General features: G+C 38.9%; 1 pseudogene across 1 annotated transcript in view; it reads left to right on the forward strand.

The window, feature by feature from the left end:
• The first annotated feature begins 1,930 nt into the window (after nucleotides 1-1,930).
• LOC143533963 (protein LIGHT-DEPENDENT SHORT HYPOCOTYLS 10 pseudogene) overlaps nucleotides 1,931-23,943 on the forward strand; it is a 33,442-nt pseudogene continuing 11,429 nt past the window's right edge. Inside the window, exon 1 of the transcript XR_013135453.1 lies at nucleotides 1,931-2,476. The product of XR_013135453.1 is annotated as a protein LIGHT-DEPENDENT SHORT HYPOCOTYLS 10 pseudogene (transcript). The remainder of the gene's footprint in view (nucleotides 2,477-23,943) is intronic.

Below are 23,943 nucleotides of genomic sequence, written 5' to 3' on the forward strand. Positions count from 1 at the left end.
GTGATCACCAAAAAGTGCATGGAAACATAAACGATTCAATATTGTTTGCAAAAGTTTAAAGGCAAAGCATCGGAGTGGTGGAACACTCTAATTATGTCATAGGACATAGAAACTTTGTACCAAATGAAATGGGAAGCTTTCAAGGATTTAGTTGTACATAAACTTTGCCCAATGCACAAGACATGCCTAATCCAAACAAAATTCTTGAACCACAAGGTTGTCAAAACCAACTTAAAAATACAACACTGGATTTCAAGAATATTGTAGATTGGTGCCACAGCCGGTGACAACTGAAACAAGCAAAGTAACCCGCTACATTTGGTGGTTACCAAGAGATATACAAGATATGGTAAGATCTCATCTATCGTAGACAACCAACTCAGCGATGGAATTGGCTGGATATTTGATGAATGACCTCATCCACTATAAAGAATAAGACAAGACAGGTGAGATGGAAGGATATAGAGAAAAAAAAGAGAGATACCTGCTTCAAGGCTAAGGAAATTGATAGAAGGAAGGGAGGCTTTACCCCTACATTTTTAGTCTGTAAAACTTGAAAAAGGCGTCATTTGGGTCGGTGTCGAGTCAAAACATCCACATCAGCAGTCTGTGATTCCTGCAAGAAACCAGGACACGATGCAACAGGTTGCTGAAAGAAGACAATGACTTGCTTTAATTGCAAAGTAATGGTACATCTCAGCTTCGAGTATCCAATGAAGAATACATTTGGTGGAGGTGTTGGTGGTAGTAGCCCCAAGAATAAAACAAAGAATGGAAATGCACGAGTGTTCATGCTGGACATTAAAAAGGTTGTTGACATACCCGAATTCATCACCGGTACGTTTTTAGTTAATAACGTTTATGCTAGGGTTTTATTTGATTGTGGTGCTAATCAAAGTATTATAAATTATAATTTATGTATTATATTAAAAGAGCCCTTAATTTATGTATTCTATTTGATTCTTTGTCTTTTTTCTTGATATTGTGTTATATTTTGTTCGGTATTATGTTATATTTTGTGGCTTATTGTGTCCTTTTTTTATTTATCATTGTGTTTGTTCATTTTCGGCATTGTGTCTTTTTTCTATGCATTGTGTCTTTTCATGTGTTTTTTTTGGATTTTTTTTGTTTTTTTAATGGGAATGATGGGGGAACATTTTGATTTTTAAAATTTTTTTCGTTTTTTATATATATTTTGAGTTATGATTTTTTTTATTATTTTTTGAATTCCTTTTTGTGATTTTTGTATGACCACAAATTCTTCTCATATTTTTTTTATCCATTTGTATTTTAACTTTTTTTCTATTAAAGTATTCAAATTTCAAACCAGTGAGTTAATTATAAAGTTTACAAATCTTTTAAATCTATAATATATATATACGAAAACATAAAAATCCTAGGTGTCGCGATGTGCTCGCTCCCCCTTTTCTTGAAGTTACCAGATTTGCTTGACTATAGTCACTACTTGATTTATTATCATTCAGTTTTTCTGAAAGTAATGATTAGATATCTAGTTGGAACATTATGATAGTTATTAGCGTTGCATTATTATTCAGCTATACAGTTTTTCAATTCCTTTATACTTAATATGTACGAGCCAATGTTTCGGTGTACAAATAGCGCGTTTGGGTAAGTTAAATAACGTGGTTAAGTCAGGTCACTGACTGATTTGATTAAATATATATAATTAGGTGGTTAAACCAATAGGAGTGCAAGGTGAACCAATGATACATATATATCTTGTCTACCTAGAAATGTAAGCCTGCTGATCAAACATGGAGAGAGAGCACTTGATGCAGATGGCCCCATTACCATCTCATCAAACCGCAAGTGTCATATTGATGTGATCGATATGTTTCACCAATACACCTCCTTTTTCATCCCCCCTGACCTCCTCTTCTTCAGATTCATCCCATATTTACCAAACTCATCAAAACAACACTCCACAATTATTATATATGTCATTTGATAGAGGAAAGGAGCCAGCAGATCATGGATCATCTGGGGATCCACCACAATCTCCCAGCCGCTACGAGTCTCAGAAACGAAGAGACTGGAATACCTTTGGACAGTACCTGAGGAACCAAAGGCCGCCTGTGCACATGTCTCGGTGCAACAGTAACCATGTGCTTGAGTTCCTCAGGTACTTGGATCAATTTGGAAAGACTAAAGTTCACTTGCAAGGCTGCATCTTTTATGGGCAGCCCGAGCCACCGGCTCCTTGTGCTTGTCCACTTAGACAAGCTTGGGGAAGCCTTGACTCCCTCATAGGTCGGCTTCGTGCCGCCTATGAAGAAAATGGAGGTTCACTCGAATCAAACCCTTTTGCTACGAGTGTGATTCGGGTTCACCTTAGGGAAGTGAAGGAATGTCAAGCAAAGGCTAGAGGAATCCCTTATAAAAAGAAGAAGAAAGCTATCAAGGGAGGAGAAGACTCGAGTTCCACATGAGTGCATCGGATCGTTTGGTTGTAAGTGTTTCATCTTTCGCTCCTACCCTTTAACTGGTTAATTTATCAATCCAGATCTCATGAAACCAGGAAAAAAAACATGGTCATAAAATCAATCATAGTAGATCTGATACATGTCATGATCAGGTATATTTTTGCAGTTGTTGTGCCCTAATGTATGACACTAGAATCCAAATATAATTATCCCGGCCAAATACTGTTGCTAGATCTTCAAATCTTACAAATTATTTGTTTAACTTCCTCACTGATTAATTTTCTTTGCTAAAATTTAACAAAAGTTATTTTTATTGTTAATTATTCAAAACGTACACTCTCATTAACAACTTGCCAATATAATATTTTCACTTAGTTAGAAACCTTAAAACTGCAAAATATGTTCATTATGTTATTATTAGAGACTCCAATAATTTGTGTGCTTTTAAACTTTTAATAAAGTATACCTACAAGTGGAAATAAAATATGAAACATGAAGTGATAATATACACTAAATTATGAGAATAGGTACGTTGGAAATGTTAGTTAATTAATCTCTCTATAAAACCGACAAAAAGATTTGAGTAAACGATTAAGGTAATTAAAATGCGAAGACAAATTTCATTTCAATGATTTTACTTAGCAGATCATCTATGTGAAACTGATCATGTGTTAAAAGGTTTAAGATCATCCGCATGAATCACTTTTTTGATATTCATTATACACATTAGTGTAATTTAAGGTTAAGATATGTGAAAAGAACTAAAAGTATAGTTCAATGCTGATCAAGTAAAAAATTTAAATATTTTTTATATAAGTACGTTCTAGATACACACTAGTTTTATGTACTATTAGAAGTTAGAACCGTATAAAAGTTTAACTTTGATTTTCTATAAGATCAATTTGGATTAAGGTAAAATGGTACAACTGTAAGAATGGTTATTTCCCTCTTCCCTCTCACGTCTCTTTGATCCTCTATCTATAAGTTTAAGAAGAGAAATTGAAATTAAAATAAAAGACACAACAATATGCATGTAGACAAAAGATAAAAGTATAACATTTTCTACAGAGAATCTCAAGCATATCGATATACATTTGTCAATTAAATATAAATCCAAAGCTCACACGTACAGTTATATATATACACAAATATGCACTTATGTATTAAAACCTTGTGATAAAATTCAAGCATATAATATGCATGGGAAATACGACTAATCTATTCTGCATATCAACTCCACATACACAAAAATTTTTTTACCTCTTTTATACACACATGTGCATGCAGAGCAACCAACGCGCAAGGGAATTCCACTGATTTATTAGCTATGTACGTACATTTTCATTTTTAGAAGGTACTCAGTCGAGTTTCCGGCCAGTTTCATGTTCATAATCATTGCTTATGATCATCACTTAAATCCGAAAAGGAGTCAATATGGTGCTTGTTAACATTTGATTCGTGTAGAGCAATTATTAAATCTAGACTTTTTTTAGTAACAATAATAATAATAATAATATAAAAAATGAGTTTTATAGAAGTTTAAACAAGAAAAGGGTGCAACATACTATATTTATCGATGAAGTACATGAATTTATACGCACTCATTGCCCATTTTATAGAGATATATACGTAAGCTTAATTAATTTAACAGTGTGTATATGATTGAGTTTATGTGGGTGGTTATAGCAAGAAGTGAATTGGTTTTTTTATTTTGTAACGAATATTAATGCAACGGGTAAATTAGTGAAAAATTATTTTATTTATTAACTAGGGTAGTGTCGTGTATAACACACGGGTGAAAAATATAAAAAACATAAAATATATATAATGAACATAATAATTTTATAAATTATAAGGTAATATATAATAAATATTAATGATAATTACATATGTCCTAAAATACATAAATTAATAAGAATAATTTTTATATGTGTTTTAAAATAAATCAAAATGAAAGGTTGTAAATATATATTTATTAAGGAATAGAGAATGTTAGCATATAATCGTAGTTAAACTGGTAAGTTATAAACATTATAAAATCAAGGTAATTAATTCGATTTCTATCAATAACATATTTTTTATATTACTAACTTTTATTAAACTAAAATAGATGATGAAGTGTTATTTGTTAATTGAAAACTTGTACACAGAGTAGTATATTTAGATTAGATTTATGGTAATTATTAATAATAATTGAAAAGTTACATAATTATACTATTATTACTTTTTTTTTAATTTAGACTCCATTTATTTGTGTTAAAGTAATAAGAAAAAAAAATCATTATAAAAAATTCAATAGTTTTCAAACGTCTGGAGATTATTGACCCATATTTTTAAACGTATTACGTCCTACACAATATATATATATATATAGAAAAGAGTTCAAATAAAAAACAAGTGTTTTTGTGAGAAGTGTGAGAAGAGTTTTAAAATAAAACAAACCACCTAAATATGACACTATACAATGTAAATATGAAACAATACAATTATTTAGAAACTACTAATCTCAAACACTAAATCATAGATCCAATGGCCTAGATCTATTCTTATTCTTCTCACAAAAATATTGTTTTTTACATTAACCCTACCCTATATATATATATATAAATGTATATATTTACTCAACATTCAACCCTACGTACCATATTATCTCATACGCAACATATTCACACACTAGATTCACATAACATTTAATTTTATACAGCCTACACATCATATTTACACAACATTCGATCTTACGTCACACAATATATTTAATCTTACCCGACATATTAACACTTTATGTAATTATATACATAAACCAGAAATGCATTTTTGATGCATTTACATACAATAAAATAAATCATATTAATGTTGTGTTGGATGATATCTATATTGTATATAATGTAAATATATTGGATAGGGTTGAAATGTTGAATGTATTTAATTATCTATATAATTGTCTATCATGAAAATTTACATGTCGTTTTCAGATTGTTCCTCTTATTCTCTAGAGTTACCAGATTGCTTGATTTCTAATTGTAGGTTACTCATGCATTTGACCCGAATTCGCGGGTATGGGTCTCACCAAACCCATAGAGTCTTTAAATGAGTTATAACATCTCATTTATTTGTGAAACTATTTTATAATCAAACAATAATATCCGCGAGTCATGGGTCTCAACAAACCCGGATAAACCTTAATGGGTTAACATCTTATTTATTTGTGAAATAACCCCTTTATCATCAAAAAATAATTTTCACGGGTTATGAGTCTTTACAAAACCTAATAGCCCTCAAATGGTTTATAAGATCTCATTTATTGGTAAACACTTTCATCATTTCATCATCATACCCTAATTTAATTTATCTTCTTTACATGTTCTTCGTTGCTGGTCTATCATCTCCATCGCTAATTAACTCTGATACTACCCACCATCGTCAATTACATCAACTTCTTATTTTTCATTAGACAAATATTTTTGTTCATTTAGTAAAATCAACATGCTCATGTTCATTTATATTTGTTCGTTAAAAATCTAACAAACATACACATCTCAGTTGAAAAAACCAAAACACTAAAAAATATAATAACAAACTAATATATATGTATTAAATTAAAACAAAACCACGTTAAAAATAAAATAAATCATCATAAGATAATAAAATGATTAAAAAAAACTTGAAAAATATAACACGAAAGGATCAAACTTGTAGTGTATATTGTTCTGACAATCCTTACGATATTTGAAAAGTTATTGAATTTTATATAATAAAAAATAATTTTTTCTTATTTTCTTAAATTAGAATAAATGTAGTTTAATTGTTTGAATTAAAAAGAAAGTTAAAGAAAAACATAATTATGAAACCAACCGATCAAGATTAAATATTACCATAAATAAATTTAACAAAACACCCTTTTTCTATTAAATTGTACTATAAATATAACCACATCTTTGCAGTAATGTCACTTTCATCAAAAAACATTGATGAAACCTAATCAAAGATCATGATATATATATATATATATATATATATATATATAATACTTTATGTCATTCCTACTTTTCTTATCAAACTATTTCTTTTTATTTTAACCCTTTTATATATATATATATATATATATATATATATATAGGTAAGGTTAACGTAAAAAAACAAGAGTTTTGTGAGAAGCATAAGAATAGATGTAGACCCTTGGATCTAAGATCTAGTGGTTGAGATTGATAGTTTATAAAAGTTGTATAGTTTTCTATTTATATGGTATAGTGTCCTATTTATCTGTTGTAGTTTATTTTAAAGCCTTCACACAATTCTAACAAAATAATTGTTTTTTATTTGAACCATTTTCTATATATATATATATATATATATATATATCATGTAAATACTCATGTAAAACTAGGAGGGTCGCGATGCAGGTTGTTGTCCGTTCATCTACTACTATATATTATTATTCGTAGCAATTTATTATAGTTTTTTTGGAACGACAACTTTTTAATTTGTTAGGCCATCGCATGCCCTCCCTAATATTGGATAGCTCTGTTGTCCCACTCAACATGACTATGTTGTCTTAACCGGCCTCACGCCAGCTTCAGAGTTTGGCTTGGGCGTTCCTCTGAGAAATCATGCCGCTGACTGCTAATTGACAGTCATTGGTCTACCAAAATAACAAAACTCTCGGGTTTAATACAAGTGGGACAAAAATTCGGGTGAACTTAGGATTTAAACTAATAACCTCGTAAGATCTAGCTTAAATATTCATTGCCTTTGTCTATCAAAAATGACACAAGTGAAGATAAAACTTGAATCTCCACTAAAGAACACATACCTCCTTCTACTAGCCCACAAATCGAAGATAACAATTTAATAGCTTGTTTGTTACTTTAGTTAAGACGGCCAATTTTAAATAGAATCCATAATTGATAACATAGATAGATTATCTATTGAAACCAGCGCCCATAATGGGAGTCCAACTAACAAATAATTCTTTAGTAGACTCTAGAAGACATCTGATTCCTCAAAATATACAAGCTTGTATGTTGGACTATATGTAATGGGAACTATAAATTAAATGAGTAATTTTATTTTAAAATGTAATAGTGTTGTAGGAGTGATTTCACACGTGGAGGGTTACCAATGGTCACATTATTGTTTTATTATTATTCCAGTTTATCACCAGACGACATATATTTGTCCTCCCCTGTCCCCCCCCCCCCCCTCTTATCGTCGGGGCGGTGTACCTTGCTAAAATCGCCTTTGTCGCCTAAAATTACCGCACCACTACTCATACATTTATCTCATCCCTCAAAATATGTTGGTATATATGTTAATTGATGGTGGTGTTCCTTCTAATTTTTTTAAATTACTTTAAACCCAGAAAATCTGCATTGTCATCTAAGTTTTACAAGGTTATATGTGTAAATATTTTCTTAAACAAGAGTATCAAAATCGAACACTGATACATAAAACATGAAAATTAACTAAGTTAATCCCTGTATGTATGTTTAGATACACATGTGTGTGTGATTGCATATTTGTCACCCAGAATGTGCTCTCCTCTTTTGTACAATGAGAGGGCCATATTTTCAGAAATATGGAATAGGTAGACATTTGTCCCTATAATTTATTTTGTCGTTTTACATTGTTTAGTCAAATATATCTTGCACTTATAGTTTAATATATCCCTCTTTCATATTTTATGTAAAAAGCCGACAGTACACGATTTAAGACTACAATCATATATTCTTGTCTTCCTCTACAAACTGGCATTACATCTTACCCAAAATTTTAAAATAAAGGCTAGCTTTTTGAATATCAAAGTTAAATATAACATCCTTGTTAATCATAGACAATTGAATTGAACAATAATATCTTTATTAAAGAATGTGATAAGTTGATAACACGTGTAAATTTCATTGTTTCGCTACATATGCAAACTGAACCGATGCCTCCAATTGATACGTTTGATTGGCTAAAAGCCTAAAACACCGATTAAACTAATTACATCCTACCCCCCCCCCCCCCCTCTTACATAATACACTATATAAGTTAGACCTTAAAATACTTTCACAACAACGAGACTTTTTTTTTTTTGAAAGGCAAGCTTGGAATAAAAACCATACCCGGAGACTTCTACCCCTATATACTAATACAACTAACGAGTTAGTTTAAACTATCCATACTCATCCTAATATTTAACTTACTTTAAGCGAGGTCTTCATCATTCTTTGAGATATGGTTTGCCTTCACACTACCAGATCATCTTGTCCCGTTGTACTTGACCATCGCTACAAGGTGAACATAAGTTTAATTAGTATACACATATTTTACCTTAGTTTGCTTCTTATTACGGTGCTCATAAGCTTTTAATTATCTTCCAACAGCTACTTGGAATGATCGACATTATTAAGATTAAAAATCCGCTTGATAGCTGCAACAATTGGAATGGATTTTTCTAGTACAAAGCTGAAGAAACACTAATCGACCCCGGGCAGATTACGGATAATCTGGGGGTTAAATAGATGTTTCCCACGAGGGGTTAGGTCCGGCAAAGATGGTTCTTCTGATGACCTGCAAAACAGACACCGTGAGCTCGTCACTGAGAAGGGGGGGGTACCTCCTTGTGACCACCCTCCGGCGTGAGAATCAGACTAGATTGCTCTTGAATATAAGTGTATATTAAGAGATTGCTAGAGAAGATAAGATAATGAGATGATATAAGATAATGTGTCCATACCATTCCAAGGTGTTAGAGTATTTATAGCCGAAGGTAAGTTTCCAAGAAGGTACAGCCGGCTGAATAGTATTCCTGTTCTGCCAACTGTGGGCTACGCAAATGCCATGCTGGTGGTTGGTGGGTAGGCAGCGGCTGATAGTGACCAGGCCGGCTGTGTACTATTTCTTTTCCACCAACTGCAGGCTATGCACGTGCTACGACAGGTTGGTGAGTAGGCAACGGCTGATAGTGACATTAAGTAATAGAGCATGCTGCTCGTTGTACTGTTGTCAGTGAGCTGTCGCAGCTTTGGTCAGATCTTTTGTCCATACCTCGTCAGGTACAGTACAAAAGATCCTCCAGTAGCGTACGGACTGGCTCATTTGGGCGGGAGTTTTCCCGGCTTTGGGCGGGAGTATTCCCGGCTTGCTCACTCCTTCTTCAGGTGACATTACTGAATTATTTAAGAGTTAAGTGCCTTGTGCGTGTAGCCTTGCTGCGCGGGTACCCTTCCCGGATGGCTAGTATCCGTTGCTGCGGGAACAGGCGGAGTACGTCGACCATTGGGAGGCTTTTCCTGCGGGAACAGCTTGCGTACTGCGCGTAAGGACGTCACGTCTTTGAGCATGGTGGGTCCTGCGGATCCAGTTGGTTTCTGCGCAGACGTCTCTCTTCAAGGTGTCTTGCGAGTTTAGCCTTTGCGCAGACGTCCCTGTTGAAGGTGAGTCTTGCGGGTTCAACTGCGCAGACGTTCCTCTTTGAGGTGAGTCTTGCGGGTCCAACTGGGCTCTGCTGGGACCTACCTCTTCAAGTCCCCCCAGTCCAATGTTCTTCTCATGAATTGTTAATAAGTGAGGTGAACTTTTGGACTTATGCAAAGGGTTTTGAAAAGGGTTTAGTTTTAAGGTTTTCCATGGGGATTCTTCCCGCGGAAGTCCTAATGTCACGTGCAGAAATTCCCGACTTTTCTGCTTGATCTTTGGGTATGATGCAGGTAGGTCTGTAACCTCCTCGCAAGTCAGGAGCGTTGAGTTCCACTTGTGTAGATTCTCCATGAGGTTTTGGTAGTTTTGAACATAGTGATCAATTATGTTAAACAACCAATTCCATCTTGGAGCTTCAAACAATCTAGTTCTCGACGTTCCCGCTATGCGGGGATGTTATTCCCGTTTCCGCAAGCATGGCCCAGAAGATCCTTCTTGGTTTCAATTCTCTGCGGAGTGCTAGGTATGTGAAGGGTTTCGCCTTGACACTGTACCCGCACTCGTCTTATAGTTACTTTACTTCCAAGGTATTCCTGGCTTCAATTCCCTGCGGGTGCTAAGTATGTGAAGGGTTTTGCCTTGACACTGTACCCGCACCCGTCTTATAGTTACTTGGTTGCCGAGGTATTCTTGGCTTCAATTCCTTGCAGGTGCTAAGTATGTGAAGAGTTTTGCCTTAACACTGTACTCGCACCTGTCTTATAGTTACTTGGTTGCCAAGGTAAGGGGTATAGTCCCGCTTACTTTTGAATCTTTTTGAATCTTTTTGAAATTCGAAGAGTTGGTGAAAGGATAAGAACAGTCCAAACTGTTGAAACGTCGTCCGACGGTTTCTTCTGACAGTGTCAGGATGTGCAGGAAGTTATGGCGACGTGACAGTATATGGTCATTCCAGACGCTTTTTCAGGCGCGTGGGCGCAAGTTTTCGGGCGCGTGGCCGCGAAGTTTACGGCACGCGTCCTGTCAACAGTTGTTGCCAGCTTGCATATTCCACGTGTCATAGTTTCATTGCACCTGCGCTTTCCTCTCTCTTCCGCATTAAATTCATCGCATTCATTGCGATGAGTATATAAAGGGAGGAGAGGATGCATCTCAACTCACAGTTTCACCTCTCTTCTTCTTCTAAACGATTTCCGGCGAATACTCTAACTTTTCTGTCGAGCATTCTCCTGAAATCGTTCTTCTTTACATTCAAAACATGTCTTCCGTTCATGATCTTGAGGCTACCGCCGAGGAGTCTGACGTGTATGCTGAGAATCCGTCGTCTACTTCTGATAAGGACGATAAGAGTACTGCTGGTGAGTGCCAGTGTGCTCTTACCGTCGACCTGTACCAGTACATTGTTAGGAAGTTCATGCTCAAGCCTTTCGAGCCTGAGTTTCCTAAGCCTCATCAGACGGTGTACGATGCCCCCAAGGGCAAGATAGGGGTGTATGTCGCTTTCTTCGTTTATGGGAATCTCAGGTTCCCATTGACGAAGTTTGTGTACCGTGTTTTGGAGAGACACGGTGTACATCTGACGGAGGTACACCCAATGGCGATCGCCAAGATTCGCCATTTTGAATGGGTGTGCCTCATTCTGGGCGTGGAGCCCTATGTCGACCGCCTGATGACCTTCTATTCCTGGAGGTGCATCCAGGGGTGGTATACCTTGGTCACTCGGATCAAGGGTTTGAAGATCTGCGCTACCGAGCGCAGTCTTCGATCCTGGAAGCGGGAGTTCTTCTATATCTCTGCTCGCGTCGTCCCCATAGCGATGACGTTCAAGAACGGGAGAGCTCTCCCGAACCTTCACGCCTCCAACTACCAAGAGGCGGAATGGTTCTCCAAGATTTCCCGGGTTCAGTCTCCGGTTTACCGCTTTGCGGAGTCCGGGATGGTGATGCTCGGGATGAGCCGGGTGTGGAAGGATGCTGGGGCGGAGGCGCCACAGATTCCCATCGTCCTCGAATACGGTTTGAACTCTATCCCTTACGGTATGCTCCGTCTTCTTTGCTGATTTAGAGTTTTTCTTCTAACTGTTTCTCTTTTTGTTTCAGAGGGGAATGACTTACAATCGCTCCTGCATCCGCGGGAGGCTGGTGGTCCCGCTCGGATGGGTACCCGTGCTCTTGATGAGAACGAGTTGCCCATCTTGGAGCAAACGGCGGATCGGTTTGTGGAGGTCTACCCGCCGGGCCACCCGATTCTGAGCGCCACGCGGCCAGGTAAGGAGTTATTTAACCCTCGCCCTGTCAATGCTCAAACCTCTGCTGGAATTCCTCTAATTTTGTCTTTCTGATGAGGAATCCGCCGATGGTCCTTTCTTCACGCGGAAGAAGAAGGCTGCTGGCGGGAAGGGTAAGGCGAAGGTTTCCTCCACTGCCGATCAGGGGAATCGGTCAGAGTCAGAGACCGAGAGTGAAGAGGTGGCGGGGAACCCTGGTGGTGATGAGACCACTGTTCCGGAGGTTGAGACAGCTGTCACCTCCGGGCAGCCTAGTACGACGGTGACCGGTGTGAAGAGGCCGGCTCCATCGGGTTCGTCCCCGCCTATTCGCACCTTCAAGCTCAAGAGGACTCGTAAGTGTAAACTTTAACTTCATATCTTTCTGCCATTATATTTAAATATGTTTTCATGCAGGCGTGGATGCAACCGCATTCCAGGGTGGAGCGGGGAGGAGCACCTCTGGACCCATGACGGTAGGTTTGGTCAACCTACCCGAGGCGATAACCCAGGCGACTGCGCCTGCTTCAAGTGTTGGTTCAGTTTCTCACTCGGTTGAGGCAACTGTTCCAACTGTGACGTCGTCTCCGCCGGCTGTCAGTGCCATATTCACTGATTCCTTCACTGAGCCGGCGGTGATATTTTCTGCGGGTTCTTCCGCAGCGGCGGCCACGGTTGTGAGTTCACCTCCAGTGAGTTCACCTCCGGTGGTCTCTACCGCAGTGTCTTCGACCGTGCCTCCGGCGCCGGCGACTACCTCGTCCCCGGCCGGTTCAGCAGGTATGTTTGGGGCTTCTAGCCAATCTCTGCCTCCTTCCCATCTGCCTGACCTCTTGGATGGATATCCGTTAGGTTCGGGTGATGGGTTCGGCGGCTACCGGCCTGTTGTCGACCCTACAGGTGCGTAGGGTTATTTTGGCATATTCTCTTTTTTTTTATATATCATCTTTTCCTAACTGTTTTTTGTTTTTACAGTGTCGGATTCCAATGAAGTGTATGTTCCACGTTGGAACATCCGCCGAGGAACAACCCTTCGGACGGCTGTGGACTGCGTCGAGTGGGCGCGCCACGCCGCCCCAAGTGGGGCGCTGGGGGAAGCTATGTCAAGCTACCAGGAGGGTAGGCTGACAAACGAGCTTCGAATTCTCCTTGCCCGGATGCAGCCGCGCGTCGAGCTGCTTTGTCGTGAAAACGACAAGTTAAAGGCGGCTCGTATCCAAGAAGTAGCTCAGGCGCGGGCTATCCCGGAGGAGAACAGGAGACTCTCCGCCGTTGCTGCGGAGAAGGAGAAGGCCTTCAAGGCCCTTGAGGTTGAAGTTCAGGCCCGTCTCGAGGCCCGTTCCAAGGCTACCCAAGCTGTTAACGAACAGCTTCGGTTGGCTAAGGAAACTGCGCGGAACGCAACCGAGAGGGCCACCAAGGCTGAAGCTGTTGCGGAGCCTCTGCGCGCCGAGAATGAGGAGCTCAAAGCCAAACTTGAGAGGCTCCAGCAGGCTCATGACGCCTTGGCCATGGAAGACGCCAAGAAGCTTCAAGAGATCTTGGACCAGAGGGGTATGCTTGACCATACTGAGCGTAAGCTAAAGGGCGTTGAAGAGGCTGCTGCTAAGGAAGTGTTGCTTGCCAACCTTAACAAAAGTGAAGCCGAACGCGCCCGTAACCAAGCTCAAGCTGCCCTCCAGGAGGCTCTGGTTACCAAGGAATGGCTTCTACGAGAAGCGTTGTTGCAGGTAAGCTTAGCTTCATAACGTCTTTACGCTTTTCTTTGTACTTAGAAAAGGTTTTGATACTTGGTATTTTTGTTTTGTAGGTTGTGCATCGGGTCTTCACAGACACATCATATGACGATGCCATGAGCGCAGCCCTCAACGCTTCTCATGAGGATGGGGAAAAGGCTGGCTTCCTGCTTGGTGTAGGGTTCGTTGAGAAGGGCATCCCGCCTTCCAACTTCCCTTTATATGATGTGGATACTGAAGCTGTATATGACCAAGCAGTGAACCAGTATGCCACCTTCCACCTTCCCGCACCCGGTGGTGGAGAAGGTGAACGAAGTTGCTGCTGTTGATGATGTGCTAACCATTCTCAAGACCTTCCTTGGACCGCCACAGCCAACTGATGGTGCGGGTACAAGTGGGTTTGGAGGTAGTGGTCCTGAAGTTTGAACCTTGAGATCCCTTCCCACTGTTAGGATAGGTTTATGTTTTTGTATAGATTTATATTTTTGTAGGCGGGTAGATACCCGGCCATTCTTGTAATACTTTGAATTTTGATGGAATATAAATCTTTGTGCGAGTAGGACCGCCACTTTCACTGGATGACTTGCTTTATAAACGTTATATGACTTGCTCATGCATATTATAGCTTAATTTGACACTTGTTTTGCCGCATAAACAATATATGATTCGCTCGTGCATATTTTAGTTTAACTTAGCAATTTTCCAAGTGTTTTGAACAAGTTAACCGTTCGACGCGCGGTTGTCAATAGGTTAGTGTTCAGTTTCTTCTATCATGATTGTGCGGGTAGGACCGTCACTTTCATTTAGTGGGATGACCGATCTTCACCTATAACTGACCTGCGTGAAGTTTTGCCGTTTTTTGTGTTTATGCGGGTTTTGCCGCCGTCCACACGCAACGACTTTCCACACTTATTTATGCGGTGAATACCGGCATATCAGTGTTGAATAAGTTAACCGTTCGACGCGCGGTTGTCAATAGGTTAGTTCGGTTTCCTCTATCATGATTTGTGCGGTTAGGACCGGCACTTTCATTTAGTGGGATGACCCAACTTTACCTATAACTGACCTACGTAAAGGTTGTCCTCATCTGTTTTTTGTGCTTACGCGGGTTTTGCCGCAGTCCACACGCAACGATTTCTTCACACTTATTTATGCGGTGAAAACCGGCATATCAGTGTTTTGAATAAATTAACCGTTCGACGCGCGGTTGTCAATAGGTTAGTTCGGTTTCCTCTATCATGATTTGTGCGGGTAGGACCGGCACTTTCATTTAGTGGGATGACCCAACTTTACCTATAACTGACCTGCGTGAAGGTTGGCCGTTTTTTGTGTTTATGCGGGTTTTGCCGCCTTCCACCCGCAACGACTTACTTCCCCACTTATGTATGCGGTGAAAACCGGCATATCAGTGTGGAAAGTTCATAAGTATAAATGTAAGATTATCAGCGTCAATGTGATAAGGAGAATCATTTCCATTAGAAGTGGCTCTGGGCCTTTTCTTTTACAAGTTTGGAATTGATCTACATGCAACCTGTGTAATTGAGCTCCCTTCCATGTTCTTGGGATGGGAGTGTCATCGAGCCTTTCGAGCCGATATGCGCTTGGTTCGAAATCTCGTTGTTTACGCAGTATGTAGTCTCCAACATTGAAGCTGCAGTTTCGTGTTTTTCCCAACTGGGGTTCAACACGCATTAGCCTGCTCAGCGTTCATTACGCCACGAGATGCCTGAGCGTCCCATCTCTGACAAATGCTTCGACGATGTCCTTCAAGTCTACGCATTCCTCGGTGTTGTGGCCTCTTGTCCTGTGGAAGTCACAGAATTTGCTTTGATCAGCGTTTGGACGCTGTCGGATAATTGGAGCCTCTGGCCATGGGAGCCTCTCAGTGGCGAATATCTCGGTGACGCTTTTGGTGAGTGGCGTCCATCTGGAGTTCCGGTTCGACGACTGCATGTTGTCCTTTCCGCCTAACCGAGGATGCGAGCCGGATGAGGTGTCAAAGTTTACCCTTGACTGCCAAATACCTAGCTTCCTCTTTTTGTTTAGTCGGGCGGTAAGGACGTTGTTTTCTCTTGTTTTCTGGGTGTAGAGGTTTGTGCTTTGGGGAAGATCTCTACCCAGTTGCTTTTCCGTTTTCGCAAAGCGTTTAGCTGCTGTCATGATGGCATCCCATGTGGATGGCATGCCGTCTTTACCCGTTAAGGTGCGGATGAGCTCTGGATCTTTCGCGCCCTGGATGAAAGCAGCGCGAACAAGATCTTCGCTAATAGCGCCCAGACTCAGCTTCTTTGAGTTGAAGCGAGTGATGAAGTCTAGCAAAGATTCATCTTCTTCTCGGATGCAGTTGAGGATTGTCCATTGCTCTTCAGTGTACTTTCTTTGTTGACTGAAGTGTTGGCTGAACTTCTGTTGGAAGTCTGCCAATCGTAGATGTGGTGGACCGGTAGACGGTCGAACCACGCTCTGGCTGCTCCAACCAGCGTCATCTGGAACATATAACACCACGTGGGTTCCGTCCAGTTGCTGACGGTTGCCCCCGCTATGAATCTGTTCAAATGATCGTCTGGGTCGGATATACCATCATAATGCCGATGTTGGACATCTGTTTGGCACTTCTTGGGGCGATTGCTTTCGCAATGTCCCTTGCAAACTTGGAGGTTCCCACATTTGCAGCGGTTGGTCTGAAGGTTTTAGAGAAGTCACGTGGGTTTCCACCCGCGTTTTTTGGTTTGAAGGTTTCTCCAAAATTCCTTCTTGGTTGGAAGTCCGTTTCCTTACGCTTCCCTTTCGCCCTATGGCGAGGGTTTACGTCGGTGTCGGATTCCTCCGAATCATCGTCCAAGTACTCGCACTCATTGCTCATGTTGAGTTGTTGTCGAGTGCTTCCGAATTCGTCAGCCTGTTGGAGTGAACGTAAGCGTTCGTCCAACTCAGCTTGGAATTCTCTCTGACGTGCTTCCGCCCACGCTTTAACTTGATCAAGTGTTTGGTGGGGGAACCTCGTCTGTCGTCTTTCCGCCTGGATATTAATGAATCCCAGGGGATGATTGTTTACTGCACTTGCCCCGGCTTGGGTAGCCGGGGTAGTGTTCGTAAAATTTACTGCACTTGCTCCGGCTTGAGTAACCGGGGTAGTGTTCGTAAAATTTGTGTGATCGGCGGTGTTCCTCCCAGTAGCTGGGGTTGTGATTACCGGGATTTCTTGGTCACTCGCTGGCTTTGGCAACGGAGTAACCTTAACCATCTTTCCAGAAGTTTGAAAAAACTGAAAATTAGTTCTAGCTTTTATGCACGGATGGCGCCAATGAAGAAACACTAATCGACCCCGGGCAGATTACGGATAATCTGGGGGTTAAATAGATGTTTCCCACGAGGGGTTAGGTCCGGCAAAGATGGTTCTTCTGATGACCTGCAAAACAGACACCGTGAGCTCGTCACTGAGAAGGGGGGGTACCTCCTTGTGACCACCCTCCGGCGTGAGAATCAGACTAGATTGCTCTTGAATATAAGTGTATATTAAGAGATTGCTAGAGAAGATAAGATAATGAGATGATATAAGATAATGTGTCCATACCATTCCAAGGTGTTGGAGTATTTATAGCCGAAGGTAGGTTTCCAAGAAGGTATAGCCGGCTGAATAGTATTCCTGTTCTGCCAACTGTGGGCTACGCACATGCCATGCTGGTGGTTGGTGGGTAGGCAGCGGCTGATAGTGACCAGGCCGGCTGTGTACTATTCCTTTTCCACCAACTGCAGGCTATGCACGTGCTACGACAGGTTGGTGAGTAGGCAACGGCTGATAGTGACATTAAGTAATAGAGCATGCTGCTCGTTGTACTGTTGTCAGTGAGCTGTCGCAGCTTTGGTCAGATCTTTTGTCCATACCTCGTCAGGTACAGTACAAAAGATCCTCCAGTAGCGTACGGACTGGCTCATTTGGGCGGGAGTTTTCCCGGCTTTGGGCGGGAGTATTCCCGGCTTGCTCACTCCTTCTTCAGGTGACATTACTGAATTATTTAAGAGTTAAGTGCCTTGTGCGTGTAGCCTTGCTGAGCCGGTAGCCTTCCCTGATGGCTAGTATCCGTTGCTGCGGGAACAGGCGGAGTACGTCGACCATTGGGAGGCTTTTCTTGCGGGAACAGCTTGCGTACTGCGCGTAAGGACGTCACGTCTCTGAGCATGGTGGGTCCTGCGGATCCAGTTGGTTTCTGCGCAGACGTCTCTCTTCAAGGTGTCTTGCGAGTTTAGCCTTTGCGCAGACGTCCCTGTTGAAGGTGAGTCTTGCGGGTTCAACTGCGCAGACGTCCCTCTTTGAGGTGAGTCTTGCGGGTCCAACTGGGCTCTACTGGGACCTACCTCTTCAAAAGCCGAGTAGCTTCCAAACCAATCTTTCGTCATTCATTGTATGCTCGAACTGTTTACTTGTGATACAATTCCACTAATTTTCTAGGCATATGCATCTTGTTAACACTCATCCTTAAGCCTATCAACTCTTAGGTGTCGAACCTTTAATGCGTCCAATGATGGTTAGCAATTTGCAATACCATGTTTTCTGAATTTGCTAATGCAATTGCCATATTATTTGTCTTTTAGTCGACTACTATTCCCGCTATTGGTTCCAGTGGTGCCCGAATTCCATGGACACACTAAAGAGTACTCTGATCTTTACAACCCAAATAGTGTGATTTGTAGAATTTAGAATCGAGCACTAAAAAGTCATTGATGTCCCTCCTTCCTTTACCATTATATTTTCTTTATTCCTTAAAAATGTCTAAGTCATTTTTGGTGTGTTTCTTCTCCCATTTTTAACACATTGCTTTCTACTACACTGGTTTTATATTGAATTAGATTTCGACTTTACCAGTACCAGATCAAATCAATATCAACCTTACCTATGATTAATTTGATATGAGTTTGGATAGTTTCAAATTAAATAATCTACCTACTTACAATAATAATACACGGTTTTTTACTTCGCAAAACGAATAAAAACCAATCGCTTCAAATGACAATGGTACATGTTTTTTCAGTCACTGAGTGATAAAAACCAATCTTTACCAATGACAAAGGTAAATGATCTTTCCGGACGCTAGGCAAATAAAAAACCAATTGTTTCTAATTAATGAAAATTGTACACATGTTTTTCGTTCAAAAACAAATTAAAACCAACCGTTTCTACCGAAAACAATAAGCGATTTTTTTTTGGTTGCTTAACAAATTATATCAAACTGTTCTAAAACTCTCCTACTTGTTGCGTATTTTTTTTTACTATAATATATGCTTTTTATACTTAATAAAACTTACAAAACAGTGTTCTAATTTTTATTTCCTACTTCCCAAATCGATTTTGGGTTTTAAAATGTTTCTTCTTTGAATCTCCACTTCTGGAATCAATCTTGAATTTTCTTTCTTAAGTCCTAAATGATCTTGATTATTTTGATATGGTATTGAAACTAGGTTTCTACGTTTGTTGCGGAATACAAACATCATGATTTATTATTATTATTATTATGGTTGTAAAAATCGCACTTAGGCTATTATTATTATTAGGGACAATTTCCAAAATAGTCCAATACAAGAGGGATTCCTTTAATAGTCCAAAAATTTTTAAAATTCCCAAACTAGTCCATGGAAACCTATCTACAGCGTGACATTAGTATTCGTGACGTGAGATTTTGAGTAGCCAATCACAATCTGACACGTGTAAAGGAACGTGAAATTTTCAACGAATTATGTCTTCGTCGAGAGGATTCAACCCAAAATTGTTTTCTCATAAATTCATTTCATTCGACGCATTTCAGGTGAATTTCATCTTTTTTTGCATAAAAAGAAGAGTTGTCAGAAAAGATGGTTTTTAGATGAAAATTATCTCTTTTTGCATAAAAAGAATAGTTTTCTATAAAACTTTTTTGAAAATCATATCCACCCACCCCCCCCCCCCCCCACCGCCATCATCAACCACCACCACCACCCACCGCCATCATCCACCACCACCACCCACCGCCATCATCCACCACCACCACCACCTTCCACCGCCACCATCCACCACCACCCACCACCATCATCAACCACCACCACCCACCGCCATCATTGGGAAATTATTTTTTTTAAAAAAATTTTTGAAAATCATCTAACAAAACTAAATTCATTGGAAAAGTATCGTTTTTTCGTAACTTTCACGTTCCTTTACACGTGTCAGATTGTGATTGGTCACTCAAATCTCACGTCACGAATACCAATGTCACGCTGCAGATAGGTTTCCAGGGACTAGTTTGGGAATTTTAAAAAGTTTTGGACTATTAAGGAAATCTCTCTCTTGTATTATCATGGTTGTAAAAATCGCGCCTACGAGTACTCAACGACACTACTAGAAAATGATTCATTTTTCTATGACGGATTTCGTGGGAAAATTGTTGGAAAGCCACTATCTAACGACTTTCCAACAAAAAAGGTCCGTTAAAAAAACACATGCTTGAAAATTGATTTCAACCGTTTTCCAACAACATTTTTTACAAAACTGTAAAAAAAGTATTTTGTTGCAAACTTCCTACAACTTTCCTACAACAATTATTTTTTACACTTTTCTGATTTGCAAAAACTTTCCAACAAAGTTCCAACGAAAAAATAAAATTAAACAAAAAAATAAAAAAAAATCATAAATATGCAGAAAAACTAAAAAAAAATGAAATATGCAGAAAATTTTTTAAAAAAGATTGAAAAAACCAGAAAATATTCAAAATAATATGAAATGTGTAGAAAAAAACCAATATAATCGGGTTTTACAAATTAAACTGACTACGATAACATGAACTCAAGTTTTAACATGCACTAAACAAATACAATAACATAAACTACTTTTAAGTACCTCGACTATTTAAATTTCTCATAATGTCAAAACTGTCTTTGCATTCGTTGCTCCCTTTCATCAAGCACGACCCGCTCACATTACTTCTTCTCTAGTGGTTCTCATGGTGATCCGTTCCCTGTTCTGCAACATTTTTATCTATCGATTGAATGACAGATTCAAGCTTTCAAGATTCACTAATCCTAAACAATCAAAACAGAGTTTTAATTTAAGTTTGACCGGTTAATAAGTTGATATATGAATGATCTAGACAAGAAAATGCTTAATAACCAGAAAAATGATGAAGACCACTGATTCCAACTTCTGTATGAACTCCAAATATTTTAAATGAGACCTGAAAACCAAGAATTATTGCTTGAAGTTAATAATTTATTAACTTCTCCAACATAAAAAAAAGAAAGAAATAAAGAAAGCTAATAGAAGAACAACCTGCTGAATGAACCAATTCTTTATCTCCAATTCTACATGAATCAAGATTCAAGCTCTCGAAATCTTTTAAAACTACATACATGCAAAATAAATATATATATTATGTGTATGTGTATATGCATATGCATGTATACATATATATTTTCGTACGTGTGTATGCATGTGCAAATGTAATGTATGTATCAATATTTTCGTACGTGGTACTAATATTTTACCTTTCAAGTGTGCAAAATAGCATCTGATCATTGAATCCCAAAGTAAGTACTTTTAAAGACATGAGTTCTGCGTAGTATATTTATTTATTAGATTATTTGTAAGTTTGTAACTAAATAACTCAGATATTCTAAAAACACAAAAATAATAAAGCTCAGCTGAAATTTTTTTCGCAACCGTCATCAATATGACTAGATCTGCTTACATTCAGATAAAGCAGAGCAACAAAATCTGGGATTTTTTTAATAACTAAATAAAGTAAACCAGAATTCCAACTATCGAATAATTTATGAATTGAAAACAAACATAACTATTTATAATTAACCTCGAAGTGAATCCAAGCATTATATGGTTATAGGGCGGCATTCCATATTCAACAATGAAATCTTGTGTAAGACTGGAAAAAACAAACACATAATTTAGATTCATTATTATATAATGAAAAGTAGAAGAAATCTCTAAACAACATGATAATTAAAACGAATACAAATTAGAAGAGAAGTTACCGTGTTTCCGCCGAACGTTGATGGCGGAGATCGATGAGTCCTGCAGTTTCAACATATAAAATTCAACGAAACCTATATATGAAAAGGAATAAGAATTAGGGACTTAACTTTTTTCATGAAACGCGTAAAATACCTTGAATGGATAATTGATTTAAGGAATAAGAATCAGAGAAGGTCTTCATTTGAAGAGTGTTCAGAATAGACCATTTCATCATCATCATCAGATGTATCCTCTTCATTTTTAAATTCTTCCTCTTCAAATTGCCCGTCTCCAACTTCATCCTCCTGCTCATTAGTAATTTACTGAGTTGTATTGGTATTTGTAACTAGGCACAAACCGTTAATCAATCTGAAGAAACCCCTGTGCTTTCGTGCTCCCATCGTTCACGACTTCAATTTCAGGTGTGACTAGCTTATATATGTTTCGGGCTTTTGTCTTCACAGCCGCCCGTCGATCTTTTGTATAATTTGTCACAGCAAGATATGACGTGTAAAAACTTGTTCCGCCTTTGATGCCAAGATAAACAGGTCATTACTTGGAAGTTAGGACTTGTGTTTGACATCAACCAGCTTGTTTTTGTTAACTACTACTTCGCCTTTGTTATCAAACCATGTACATCTAAACAATACAACGGTTTGAGGCTCGTACTCAAAATATTGGAGCTCTAGTATATCGTCCAATAACCTGTAGTAGTCTGACTCTTAGGTGGTATACGTCTCCCCTCTCACGTACACCACAGTTTGAGGTCACAAGTCCCTTAACATACTTCTGCATGTGAAACTTGTAACCATTTACATAGTACCCGTCATGAGTTGAGCAAACTTCGATGGTATAGTTGCTAAAATTTCCAAATGCCGAGTGCTTTCATCAATTAATCCAACCCTCACCTACATTGAAAAACATCTTGTTGGTTAATGATGCATTAATATTAATCACTATGATTCAATTAGCTTTACTTACGCGGTTTTTAAACCACTGTGCAAACTGGTCATCTCTAATAAATGCACTTAGCGTGTCAGGATAAAGTTGTGGCGCCACTTTATCGAACTCGTCGATGTAAGGGTAAACTTCTTCACAATTTAGAAGAACATAAGTGTGCGCCTTTTTAAGATCTTCAATATCCATTCGTATCCGCACTCCACCCTTTTGATATAATCTTCTCGATGGAACAGCAAACATACTTAGTTGAGAGCCTCCACTAGAAAAGCTAGAATGCTGAAGTGCGAAATTACATGGATCCCGATTATGGCGTGCCTCCGCGCGAGTAATCCCCGAGTAATCCCTCCCGAGTACTCACTGACTAAGGTCGAGTACTCCCCAACTCCCCAGTTAACCGCGTAGGGCTCGCCTAGATTTTTGCAACCTTGATTATTATTATTACTATTACTTTTACTATTATGGTTTGAGTTGATTTTGCTTTGTTTGTTTTGTTTTGGTAAATAAGATTATTTGATTAAAAGGTTTTTTTGTATGAAAAAGTAACTTGAAGTTTACTAGTCTTTTGCTTTTAATTATTAACTAGGGATTTTCTCAGGGTTGGTGTTGTTTAGCTGTAATATGTGGCAAATGCAGTTTGCGGGTTGCGGCGGTGAACCGACATGATTTCGGTTGGTATTGGTTTATGGTACCGAAACAAAGAAAAAGGTAAATGTGCCAATACCCAAATATAACAAATTAACATATTAAAACAAAAGAATGCATTGCAATGAAAAACCGTCAACAAAAAATACGCATTTACAAAAAAATACCCCGTGCGTTGCACCGTAGCTGTGTATTCAGTCGGTATCAGGTTACGACATCAGAACAAAAAAAAACCGTCAACACCCATATACAATAAATACGTATTTAAAAAAAATTGTGTGTTATAAAACAAACCAACACGACCTGGTTGGTATCAACGGTAACAAAAAAACTAACACTTTACAACGGCGAAACTATTGGGTTTCAACGGTGGTTCGGAACGGAACGGTCAAAACAATTTTAACCCGTTTTAAAATATTAGATCCGTTTAAAAAAATATTAATCATATTAATATATAAAACGAACCAAAAACGCAGCGGAAAATAATGATTAAAATGAACC

Source organism: Bidens hawaiensis, unplaced genomic scaffold (genome assembly GCF_021521415.1).
Source record: "Bidens hawaiensis isolate Kalapana, Puna unplaced genomic scaffold, B.hawaiensis_p1.1 tig00009959_1, whole genome shotgun sequence".
In the NCBI taxonomy this organism is placed as follows: Eukaryota; Viridiplantae; Streptophyta; class Magnoliopsida; order Asterales; family Asteraceae; genus Bidens; species Bidens hawaiensis.